This window comes from Neovison vison, chromosome 3 (genome assembly GCF_020171115.1).
Source record: "Neovison vison isolate M4711 chromosome 3, ASM_NN_V1, whole genome shotgun sequence".
NCBI lineage: Eukaryota > Metazoa > Chordata > Mammalia > Carnivora > Mustelidae > Neogale > Neogale vison.
Window position 1 is genome coordinate 75,124,734 of NC_058093.1, and position 12,618 is coordinate 75,137,351.

A 12,618-nucleotide genomic window follows, 5' to 3' on the forward strand; every position below is an offset into this window, starting at 1 on the left:
GCACCATAGACTTGAACTCCAACTGATGGGGAAATACTCACTACTTCACAGCAGTACTCATTTTTGAACAGTCCTTCTAGTCCTTACACTGAACTGAAATGTGTTTCCTTATAAATTTGTAGGTAGTCATGGTATTGTTTTGGTAGGGAAATACCTCTGGGTTTAAGTTCCAAAGCAGTGTAGTCAGATCCCAGTTATAGAACCTCTTAACTGTTAAACTTGGACTAGCACAGAACAACTCCAAGGATGAGTATGTTCAACTCTAAAGGGGAAAAACAGTAATACCTTAAACCATTATTACAAATATGAATACAACATATATTAAAGTGCTCAGTGAATCTGAATCTAGTAACGTGTATTGAGTATAGAACAGTCCCATTCCCCTTCCATGTATAATCTTCTAAATATTTGAAGCCAGCAACCTCAGAACACACCTTTCAACAAGATGCTTCCCTCTCATGCCCCCTTCATCTCCACACACTCTCATCTAAACATAACTTACTGACTCTTAAACTGTGGCATTTGGAACTAAGTCCAATAATCCAGGTATGAAGAGGGGAATAGTAAAGTACAATTTTCTACAATTTTATGATTTTTCAATCAGTTTGGTATCATAATAGCATTTTTCTATTACCACACCACTGTTCATAAATGTTATGTGTTGCTGATTTAAAACAAAAATACTCCCAAATCTTTTAGAAGTTTTTAATATAGGTATAGCTATAAAACCATATCTCCTTCAGCCTGTATTTGTACAATTTGTTTTTGAAGACCAAGTGCAGATCTTTGCATTTATTCCTCTTAAATATCACTTTGGAGATTATGTACCAGGAGCCCCTGCCATAATAAAAATCAGTGAAAGGAGGGACGCCTGGGTGGCTCAGTTGGTTGGACGACTGCCTTCGGCTCCGGTCATGATCCCCGGTCTTGGGATCCAGTCCCGCATTGGGCTCCCAGCTCCATGGGGAGTCTGCTTCTCCCTCTGACCTTCTCCTCGCTCATGCTCTCTCTCACTGTCTCTCTCTCAAATAAATAAATAAAATCTTTAAAAAAAAAAAATCAGTGAAAGGTGAATAACACTGAAAACAACTTTGAGTGATGGGGGCAAAAGAATCCCAAAGGCCCTGTAAGTAACAAATTCCTCCATTCCTAATTTCTCCCTCACAATTTCCCCCTGGCTTTTTATTAAAAGCCACATTTAAACTTCACCTAAAATTAAATAACTTTTCACACTCCTCTTGTTTTATTTTTATAATAAATGAATGTTGAAAACACCTTTTATGTGCATGTGTTTCCCACACATTATTCACTGCAACTTCGGAAGAATTCAGCGAAGTCAGTCAGACCAAGGGGCCATTTTACTGAAGCTCAACAGGCTTAGGTAATTTGCTGAACAGTCACTCTGCACCAAAATTGGCTTCTTGGCGAAACAGCCCCACCCACAGCCCATGCTGAAGGGGAGGCCCCAGGCAGTACCACAGCACTCTGTAATCCCTGAATCACTGTTGATTACCCCGGCATACAAACACACCCGGGTCACACCCATTCAAAAATGACCTGGGGTGTATGGAAAAAAACAATCCCAAAAAAGCTGGTCCAATCCGACCAAATCAGACCAGCTGAATCCAAAAGGAGACACAGATGGTGCCCATGGCTGAGCAGGGCTCTGACAGAATAATGTCAGCCAGTGACTAAACAGAAAACATGTATTCATTATACATTCAACTCATGTATTCAGCAAATATTTATTACGTATGTCTGGTTTAGGTGGAAGGGATACAGTATGGACAAACGACACAGAAATTCTGCCTCTTCGATCTTGCGTTCTGGTGGATGGGACAGGCAACAAACATAATAAATAAGTAAATCAAAAAGTATATTAAAAAGTGGTAAGTATTGAATAAAAATTAGGCAGGAAAGGGGACTAGAAAGTGTAAGACGTAGGGGTACAGTTTTTAATCATAGGAATAGGAAAGGCTTCACTGAGAAGGTATTATTTGAGCTAAGGCTTGGAGAAGATGAAGCGCTGATCCTGTGAGAAGGTCTGGGTGGCTCAGTTGTTAAGTGTCTGCCTTCAGCTTAGGTCATCATCTCAGGGTCCTGGAATGGAGCCCTACATCGGGCTCCTTGCTCATCAGGAAGCCTGCTTCTCTGTCTCCCACTCCTCCTGCTTGTGTTCCCTCTCTCCCTATCCCTCTGTCAAGTAGATAAATAAAATCTTTAATAAATAAGTAAAAAGACACATATAGCTGAAGCTGAAGCTGGTAGTGGGCTGATCAGGAAGCAGACAATAAAACAATAGCAAAATTACGCAATGCAGAGAGCAAGGCATTCAAAACCCATGTGGAAGATTTTTAACAACCAAGTGATCAGGGCACTACGCACATGGACTAGACCAGAGCCTTTGCTGACGGGGTCTTCCTATCTACCTTATCTATCTATCCATCTATGTCTCTATCATCTATCTATCTTTCTATCTACATATACTTTTTAAAGATTTTATTTGCTTATTTGACACAGAGAGAGCAAAAGGAGGGAGCAGCAGGCAGAGGGAGAGGGAGAAGCAGGCTCCCTGCTGAGCCGGGAGTCTGATGCAGGGCTTGATTCCAAGACCCAGGGATCATGACCTGAGCCAAAGGCAGATTTAACTACTGAGCCGAGCAGGCACCCCTCTCTTTATATTTTTTAAATAAACTCTACACTACACGTGGGGCTTGAACTTACACTCCAAGATCAAGAGTCACTTGTTCTATGGACTAAGCCATCCAGGTACCCCCCTTCCCCACAATCCATGTATTTTTGTTTTGTTTTAGGGTTTTTTGTACTGTTTTGTTTTGTGTTTTTGTTTTTGTTTAGTTTTCACAAATCTATATATTTTTTATAGTTTCACAGGTAAAATTTAGTGATTCATCAGCTGCATGTAACACCCAGTGCTCCGTACATCAAGGGCCTCCTTAATGTTCATCACCAAATTATCCCTTTCCCCCACCTCCAGCAACCCTCAGTTTTTTATTTTTTTATTTTTTTTAAGGATTTTATTTATTTATTTGACAGATAGAGATCACAAGTAGGCAGAGAGGCAGGCAGAGAGAGAGAGAAGAGGAAGCAGGCTCCCTGCAGAGCAGACAGCCTGATGAGAGGCTCGATCCCAGGACCCCGGGATCATGACCTGAGCCGAAGGCAGCGGCTTAACCCACTGAGCCACCCAGGTGCCCCAACCCTCAGTTTTTTAAAACGTCCCGCAGGTGATTGGGATGTCCAGCAGAACGGGAACCCCTGCTCTAGAGAAAAGGTCTACCAACTGTTGCCTTGGATTCTGAACACTCTTTAAATTCTGTGTTCCAGTTGGCCCAACCCAGTGTCTATCCCGCTTCCCCATTGTTCAACTTTTCTGTTATTCCTGGGTAGCCTGATACCCACAGCTGAGTTTCAGTTTTTCTAATTTGCACATGTATTCTTTACGAAGGAACAATAACCAAATCCCAACCCTATTCCCTGAGGTCACATGTTTGCATTTTCAGTATTTTGTAATCCCGAATTGCCTAACATACCACAACCACAAAGCCAAGAAATGGTGGTGCTGAAACCGTAGCCCTGGGTTACTATTCTCCGTGCTGCAATGCTCACCTTTAGGGGCAGAACAAAAATGGAAGTTTGGGGATATTTCTTTAACATTTCCATATCAATATTTGAAAAATTGCCAAAATGTTATATTTTAAAATCTTAAGGTGTATAACATTTGTTTTAGGAATGTACCTGTAATATATTACTGAATTTTTAAGAAAAATATTTAATAATTTTATTTAAAAAATAGTTTGAGGACTCAATTTATCAGTTTTTACAATTGACATTGTAATTCAAAGCTCAAATTTTCTCTCACTAAGGAAGTTAAGACCTGTTTTTGTTTTTGTTTTTAATATACTTTCATGGTCCTGAAGTTATTTAAATAACACTTTGTTAGTTAACAAAACATCAAAGACTAGAGTTTAGGCCTCCTGGCCTAGATTTGTTAATATAAGCTGAAAGCATTTGAATATTTGCAAGATCATCTGTGTGTAAGTAGATGTGGTACATAGTTTAGGCATAACACAGATTTGTCTCTTAAACATCAGTAGTGCTTTAAAACTATTAGAACTAATAGAAAATGAAATAAAATTTCAGGGCACCTGGGTGGCTCAGTGGGTTAAGCCACTGCCTTCGGCTCAGGTCATGATCTCAGGGTCCTGGGATCGAGTCCCACATCGGGCTCTCTGCTCAGCAGGGAGCCTGCTTCCCTCTATCTTCCTCTCCATCTGCTTGTGATCTCTCTCTGTCAAATAAATAAATAAAATCTTTAAAAAAAAAATTTTCAGACCAAGGGAAGGTTCTAATTTCAGCAATTTACTGTCACTCTTAATTAACATAAACTTTGTAATAGAGATTAGCAAAGGAGGCCAAGTTAAAAACAAATTGCTTAGGTAAATTGCTTTAAATGCTCCTGGCAACATACAAGACATTACATAATAAAATACAGTAAACTGACTATGCCAATTTTTATTGTTCTCTCCAATAAATTTTCTTCCAATAAGTACCATTGTCACTTGTCTTATATTCTCAAATAGCTGTCCCTGAGTCAGATTTCTTCAGTTGCTAGTACCAGAGCCAATTTCAACTGGACTGAGATGAAGGGATGGTGAATTTTCTGGAACAGTCCTGTGGATTTTCTGGAATAAGAGTGAGGTAGCTCAAACACACTAAAGGAAGAACTGCATTTCTGGGTGTTCGAGTAGGCAGGTCCTAACAGGATACACGGAGGCCAGCAATAAGGAAACCATGGCCAGCTATCAGGAAGGTTAGGGGCCTGTCCTGGCAACACTTCACAAGAGCCAGATCAAAGCAGACAGGCCTAAGATGGTGGGTACCGTGACAGGAAATCCCTGCCCAAATAAGGAAGAAAAAGTATGGAAACCTTGCTTCCAAGAAATCCCAGCCCCAAGTAATGAATATTCCACCCTCCAATTAACAACCTTCAGTAAAAGTTAGAATCCCAGCCCTGAGGGTGTGCAGCTTTCTCTCTCATGGACTCTCGCTCTCTAGAGTTTGCCAGCTCTCACATCTCCAAAGTGTACTTCAGCTTTAATAAACTTTCACATTTGTGTCCCTCATTTGCTACACTGTGTGTCTGTCCTTGAATTCTTTCTCATGACAAGACCAAGAACCTTCTGCGATATCTTTGGGACGGCCTGGATGGAGACCTCAGAACCCAGGGCAAGGGTCAGGGTTCTCCCCAGTTCTCCTGTCAACATGGGGACCTCTGAGACCAGAGCAGAGAGCCAAGAAAGGCAGCATCTTTCTCAGCCCCTTCTGTGAGACCTGTTTCTCTGTGACTTGCCTTCCTTCTGTCCAGCTGCAAACCATTCTGTTTTAGACCATGTGGAGAAGAGCCCCAGTGGCACGGGGTGTATAACCTCAGCTTACGGACACTTCATGTAGAAAACTATCAAGAGTTGCTGATGTTTTGGGTCACACAAATATTCAAACACTCAACAGTAAAACAGGTCTGGCCTAAAGGGCAGCTCCCTCTAGGGGAGGAAATCTCCTAAGAGGTTAGTGGCATTACCAGAACAAGGGAGAAAGGAATACCAGGCCAGTCAAATTATAGGTACTCACTGCAAAACAAAATGTCTGCTAAGCTCACACTAATAAGATGATTTTTTTAAAAATATTTTATTTATTCATTTGACAGAGATCACAAGTAGGCAGAGAGGCAGGCAGAGAGAGAGGAGGAAGCAGGCTCCCCTTTGAGCAGAGAGCCCCATGTGTGGCTCAATCCCAACACCCTGGGATCATGACCTGAGCTGAAGGCAGAGGCTTTAACCCACTAAGCCACCCAGGTGCCCCTAAAAAGATGATTTTTATGAAATTTTCTTACCTACTCAAATCTTCAAATTGTAATGTAAATTACATCGAGTCTCACCATTTAATATTTTTTAAAATATATTATTTATTTATTTGACACACACAAACACAGAGAGGGAACACAAGCAGGGGGAGTGGGGGAGGGAGAAGCAGACTCCCCACTTAGCAGGGAGCCCAATGCAGGACTTGATCCCAGGACCCTGGGACCATGAGCTGAACCAAAGGCAGCCACTTAATAACTGAGCCACCCAGGCACCCCTCACCATATAATATTAAGAACTATCTCAAGTACCCTTTTTCTGGTTTGTTGATGCTACTTTAAAACCCTAGGCTAGAAAAATCCTTCAGTCTGCTCATGATTATGGTAGGAAATTACAATTTCACTTGATCAGAGCATTTTTAGTTATTACATTTTAAGTCGAAAAAATTTAGATCTAAAAATATTTTATTCAAAGCTGAAGAGGTAAAAGCACTTGATTATCAAATTCAATCAGCACAGTGAAATAGGTCTCATTTAAAGAGTATTAGTAAAGTTACAGAGAGAGTTCTTTAGTTTCTGTAACATGGTGTTTCAATATGGGGCTAGGTCCTAGTTATTAGTAAGACAGAAAAGAATGTTAAAAACAAGCTTGGTCCAAGTCATAAGGTCTACTTTGTTTTTCTAATGTGCTCTAGTCATCAGCCTGAATACAAAGGTCAAGAACAGTTACCTCAGCCATCAAGCAACGTATTCTGCTCTAGACTCTAACATCAGAAGCCAGAGACCAAAGTCTTCCCTCCTAGCTTCAATTTTCCTGTGGTCAGAAACGCGTCTCTTGTTTATCTACACTTAAGAAAAAAATCCTATGTTCATGAGCAAAACAGGGACAAACCACACTTAAAAATAATCTCCACCCATCGTCAGGCTCCCTCCACTCTGTAATGTCTCCAACTGCTCTGGAGAGGTGTGTGACATGGGTCTGGGAGCCCAGCAGCTGAATGAAACTCAGAAGTCCCTTTGCATAAAGTCGGAGGAGGCTCTGCCAACACAAAAGCAAAGAATTGATTTGGTTGTGGGATAAAGTGGAAAATGGAAAGAATTGCCCTTTGTATCAGTCCAACTTCTCCTCCCCTTCTGAACAAAACATTATTATATAACAAAGAGACTTTAAACAATTTCTTTCTTTTTTGAATTGGCAACTTGACAAACACAGATTGTGTCATCCTGGGTTACAGCCACTTCTTAGGGTGTGGAGTTACTTGATTCCGGCACTGTGGATCAGTGTGCCCAAAACATGTGACACAAGCTAGGTCCGTGGCTCGCTGATAGTATCTGAAATTTAGGGGAAAAAAGGAAAGCTTCTTTCCCTTTCAAAACTTGAAGAAAGGGAACCACAGAGCGAGCCCTGGTTGATCCTTTTATTTCAAAACCTTAACTTCCATATACTAATTATACAAATAAACCAAGAAGAATGTTCTATCATCATTCTGAAAGAGGGGGAAAACTATAGTCCAGAGTTCTCCATTGAGATGATGGCAGATTTGGGGCAAGAGCTGCTGCACTTGCTGAACTTAGTCTCCTGAAAGATGATCCTAGATGTCACAACTGTACAGAAATCTTGCTTAGAACCTTCTGAGGGAGAGTGTCCTACTTCGGAACAGCATCTGGAGATGGTGCTCCTGATTGTATCCCAGTGTGACATTTTAATATCATATGACCAACTTTTAAGCATTTTACTTGGAAAAAAGTTGTGCATGAACAGAAACATGAGAAAAGATGTTGAAGGATTAATTTGTGCATGAAATAAGAATTCAGTGCCAGTGTCGCTTTAGGGACCCGGAGACAATGATGAGGACACTGGGAGTTTGCTCTTGGTCTGACTGGGGGACAGGAAACCAACCAAACATTCAAAGCAACATGCTACATAGTTGTCATTAAATTCTACGTAAAATGCTACCAAGAGACACAGGAGTCACTGCCAATGTGTCTAGTGAAGATTTCATGGGGGCCTTGATGCTTAAACTGAGGTTAGTAGAGTCAGCGCTGTCTAGGCTGGGAGAAGGGAGAAGATGCAGAAGAGTATATACAGTGGCTGCAAGGCTCTGAAAAAACATGCCATTTGGTGGGGTATTTCGAGTATTCTTGTTGTGGCTGCATGAGCAGAGGGTCATTTAAGGCAGGGAAATGTGGGTGGTGGGTGGAAAATTCAATAGCCTGCGAGCCGGGTAGGTGATGTAAATGATTGAAGAAGGCTGGCAGGTCTGGTACAAAAGCATCTGCTGTGAGTGCCTGAGCAGATGGCTCACTAGAGGACACAAAACCTCTAAAAAATATTGCACGGAATTATACTTACCTCTCCAAATGTGAGAGATTGCCTGTTCCCATAGTCTTGCCAAGATGAGTACTTTTCATTCATTAAACCAATATTTACTAAATGCCTTCTATTGTAATCTATTTGTATTAAGAATTGAGGATACAGCAGCAAATAAAACAAAAATTCCTATTCTCATGGAACTTACATTCTATGAGGGGCACACAGACAAAATAAAGAAGTAAAAGTTGTGGCTGTTGGATAAATGCTATGGAGAAAAATAAAAGAGGGACAACCTATAGAGAATGGGAGATAGGTTGGATTTTAGATATAATAATCAGAAAAAACCTCACCAAGAGGACAGGCATTAAACAGAGACTAGAGGATGTGAAATACGGAGCTATGCAGACATCTATAGGAAGAGCATTTCAAGCAGAGGAAACCATCAATCAAAGGCCCTGAGGTGAGATCACACCTGCCTGGGAAGGGAGGTTAAGGGGAATGGGAAGAGAGGGAGAGATTGTGTGGGATCTTTTAGAGAATTGTAATGATCAAGGCTTTTATTCTGAGCAAATTAAAAAAGCTTTCAGTGGTTTTGAGCAGAGAAGTGATAGGTGGACTTTGTATTTTTTTTAAAGACTCATTGAGGCTGCAGTGTACAGAGCTGAATGCCTTGGGGGAAGGGTAGAAACAGAGAGCCGCTGGGAGGTGAGAGCTACTGCTCAGGACAGACAGAGGGTTGCTTGGCCTAGGAGAGGGCAGCAGAAGTGGTAGGAAGTGGCTGGATTCTAGTTATATGTTAAAGGTAGAACCCCAGGACTTCCTGATAGATTGGCTGTGGAGTGTCAGAGAAAAAGAGGGATCCAGGGATAACTGTGGTGTTTTTGGTTTAAGTGATTAGAACAATAATATTCCACATACTTTGGGGAAAACTGTGGGGTTAAGAGTTTGGGCTGGAAGATTGGGAAGGGAGGCTTAATAATTTGGTTTTGGAAATGTTACTTTAAGATACTTATCAAACAATAAGACTATATTTGAAATAAGCAGCTGGATATGAGTCTGGAGTTAAAGGAAGAGGTCTGAACTAGAAATATGCATTTGGAATTTTTTGGTGTAACCTCTCCAGCAAATGAGGTTAGAGAAAAACCAGGAGAACATGTTATCCTGGGAATTAAGTAAAAGTATCTCAAAAAGGAGGGAGTGATTGGGGTACCTGGCTGGTGCAGTTAATTAAGTGTCCAACTTTTGGTTTCGGCTCAGGTCCTGACCTCAGGGTCACAAGATAAAGCCCAGCGTCAGGCTCCACACTGAGCAAAGAGTCTACTTGACTTTCTCTCTCCCTTTCCTCTGCCCTTCCCCATCTCTTTCATAAATAAATAAATCTTTAAAAAAAAAAAAAAAAGAGGGAGTGATCATTTTTGTCAGATGCTACTAACAGGGCAAGTTTATCAGTCAGGGTTTTCTGAGAAATAGAACCAATAGGAAGGCTAGATAGATAGATATTGTATCACATCTAATGCTGAGGGAAACGTCAGTCCTTTGTTCTACTCAGGCCTTTAACTAAATAGATGAGGCCCATCCACATTTACAGAAGGCAGTATGTTATAATCAAAGTCCACCAACTGGGATGCTTGGGTGGCTCAGTGGTTAAGCGTCTGCCTTTTGCTCAGGTCATGATCCCAGGGTCCTGGGATTGAGCGCTGCATTGGGGTCCCTGCTTAGTGGGGAGCCTGCTTCTCCCTCTCCCACCATCCCTGATTGTGTTCCTTTTCTCACTGTATCACTCTCTGTCAAATAAATAAATAAAATCTTTTTTTAAAAAGTCCACCAGTTTGGGGCACCTGGGTGGCTCAGTGGGTTAAGCCTCTGCCTTTGGCTCAGGTCATGATCCCAGGTTCCTGGAATAGAGCCCCGCATTGGGCTCTCTGCTCTGCCTGCTTCTCTGCTTACTTGTGATCTGTCTGTCAAATAAATAAATAAAAATCTTTAAAAAAAAAAAAAAGAGTCCACCAGTTTATTTATTTATGTATCTACCTATTTATTTGTTTATTTAAGGAGGCTCCATGCTTAGTGGTAGGGGTCGAACTCATAAAACTAAGATCAAGAGTCGCACGCTCAATGACTAAGTCAGACAGGCACCCCCAAAGTCTACCAATTTAAATGTAAATCTCATCCAAAAACATTTTCACCAAACGTTCAGAAAAATGTTTGACCAAATAGCTGGTCACTCTACCCCAGCAAAGACAAAACATAAAAATAATTGTTTCACAGCTAGTGAAACAAATCTGAGAAGTAGCTATTTTATTTAGCAACATGGAGGTTATTCGCAACCTTAGGGAGCACTTTGATGGAATGGTGGGAGAAGAAAACTTGACTGAAAGGAGTTCACAAGAAAATGAGAGGAGGTCCCCTTCTAGGGCAAACCATAAATGCCATGTATTTCTGGGGGCCCAGGACCTGGGGAAAGGAAAACACAGCAAGCTATCAGCCCCTGGGGCTGTCTGACTTGATGCTGGTTGGGAAGCACCCAGAGAAAGAGCATTTGGGCAAGATGGACAACTAATGGAAAGCAGTTCTTGCATGAAGCTGGAGATCTAGAATGGGTAACAGTCGTCCCAGGTCACTACTGAGGTATTTGGCTTCTCCAAGGAGAAGAAGAGTTTTGGAAAAACATATCTTCAATGTATTAATATCAACTAAATGAGAGGTATGTCTCACTGGGTATGAAAAATATACAAGCAAGCAAATTTTGAGCATATCAGAAAAAACAAACAGCAAATCTACCCCCAGGAATTTCAGATATACTGGACTTAGCAGACAAAAAATAGGAAAAAAAAATTATGAAATGTTTAAAGAAATAAAAGAAGAGCAAGTAATAAGAGGCCCTCCTGTAAGAAAAGACATATTTTAAAACAAACCAATAAAGCTTTTAGAAATTAAGGGGCGCCTGGGTGGCTCAGTGGGTTAAGCCGCTGCCTTCGGCTCAGGTCATGATCTTAGGGTCCTGGGATCGAGTCCCGCGTCGGGCTCTCTGCTCGGCGGGGAGCCTGCTTCCTCCTCTCTCTCTCTCTCTCTGCCTGCCTCTCTGCCTACTTGTGATCTCTCTCTGCTGTCAAATGAATAATAAAATCTTTAAAAAAAAAAAAAGCTTTTAGAAATTAAAAAATAAAATTGTTAAACAATCTTAATTGGTTAAAACACTTACTAGTCATAGCTGAATAAAAATATTGGTAAATTAGATGCCAGATCTGAAGAAATGATACAGAATGCAGTACAGAAGATAAGCAGTTGACAAATATGGAAGATTAATAGCTATGGAAATAGTCATATGAGGTTACTAGGGAAAGAGAAAGACAAAGCCCATTTGCTCCCTTTACCTAGCACCAGGCAGGGAAGCAGAAGATAAAACACATGTAGTTCATACACACCAGCACTGAGCCACCAAATTTTAGATTGATCTGATTTATATTTCCTTTTTGGGGGGAAGTTGGCAGGGAGTTGAGAAAATGGCGGAGCCAACAGGAGTTTCTCCTCCCAGCTACCAGTCATAAATGTGATGTGTAAACAGCAGAGCACTTAAAGTGCACCCGTTTTAAGGAAGGACTACAATCTTCCTGTACAACTAATCTTGCCATGTGACATCAGAATTGTCTTGTGGGTAGTTTCTTCTTCTGTGCCTACAAGCATACTTAAGTTTCTATCTATTTATAAAAACCAAAATTCAAAGAATTCTTTCAAGCTATTATCTTTGCTTTCCCTTCCCATTCAGTGACAAATTTCTTGGGGAAAAAATCAACTAGACTTAAAATGATTATTTGATCACAATTCATTCATTACTTCTGCTCCCTACTTAACCTACTGAAACAGCTCTCTTAAAGTTAACAGTGACTACTTATCATGTCCAATGAATTTTCTTCCTCCCTTCCATTTTATAGTACTTGATACTGTTAAGCACTCATTTCCTTCTTTTAATCAGCAAACCTTTACCCAATTCTTACTAATCTATACGTAGGCCCTGGAGACAAAAAGATCAAATGATTCTCTGATGTCAAGTGGTTTCTTGTCTACTTATCAAAGAAGACAAGTGCATAACGAAGTGAAATAAAACACTAAAGGAAAAAGTGCGACCATGAATGAGGGCGTGTTCATTTCCACCTGAAGGAGTCGGGACAGGTTTGCCACCTGGATCTTCTTGAAAGAATGTGTGTTGCCAGGTGATAGGCAAAGACTATGGCATCATTTGAGGCAGAGGAGCACATGAGCAAAGGTATAGAGGCATAAAGCATCCAGGTATGTTGCTGGAACCACAAATAGCTCAATATACTTGGGACAAAACAACCAAAATTGGCATTAAATTAAAATGACGGGATGAAAAATCATGGAAGGCTTTGAACCCATTCAAAGGAGCATGGACTTTATCTTATGGGCA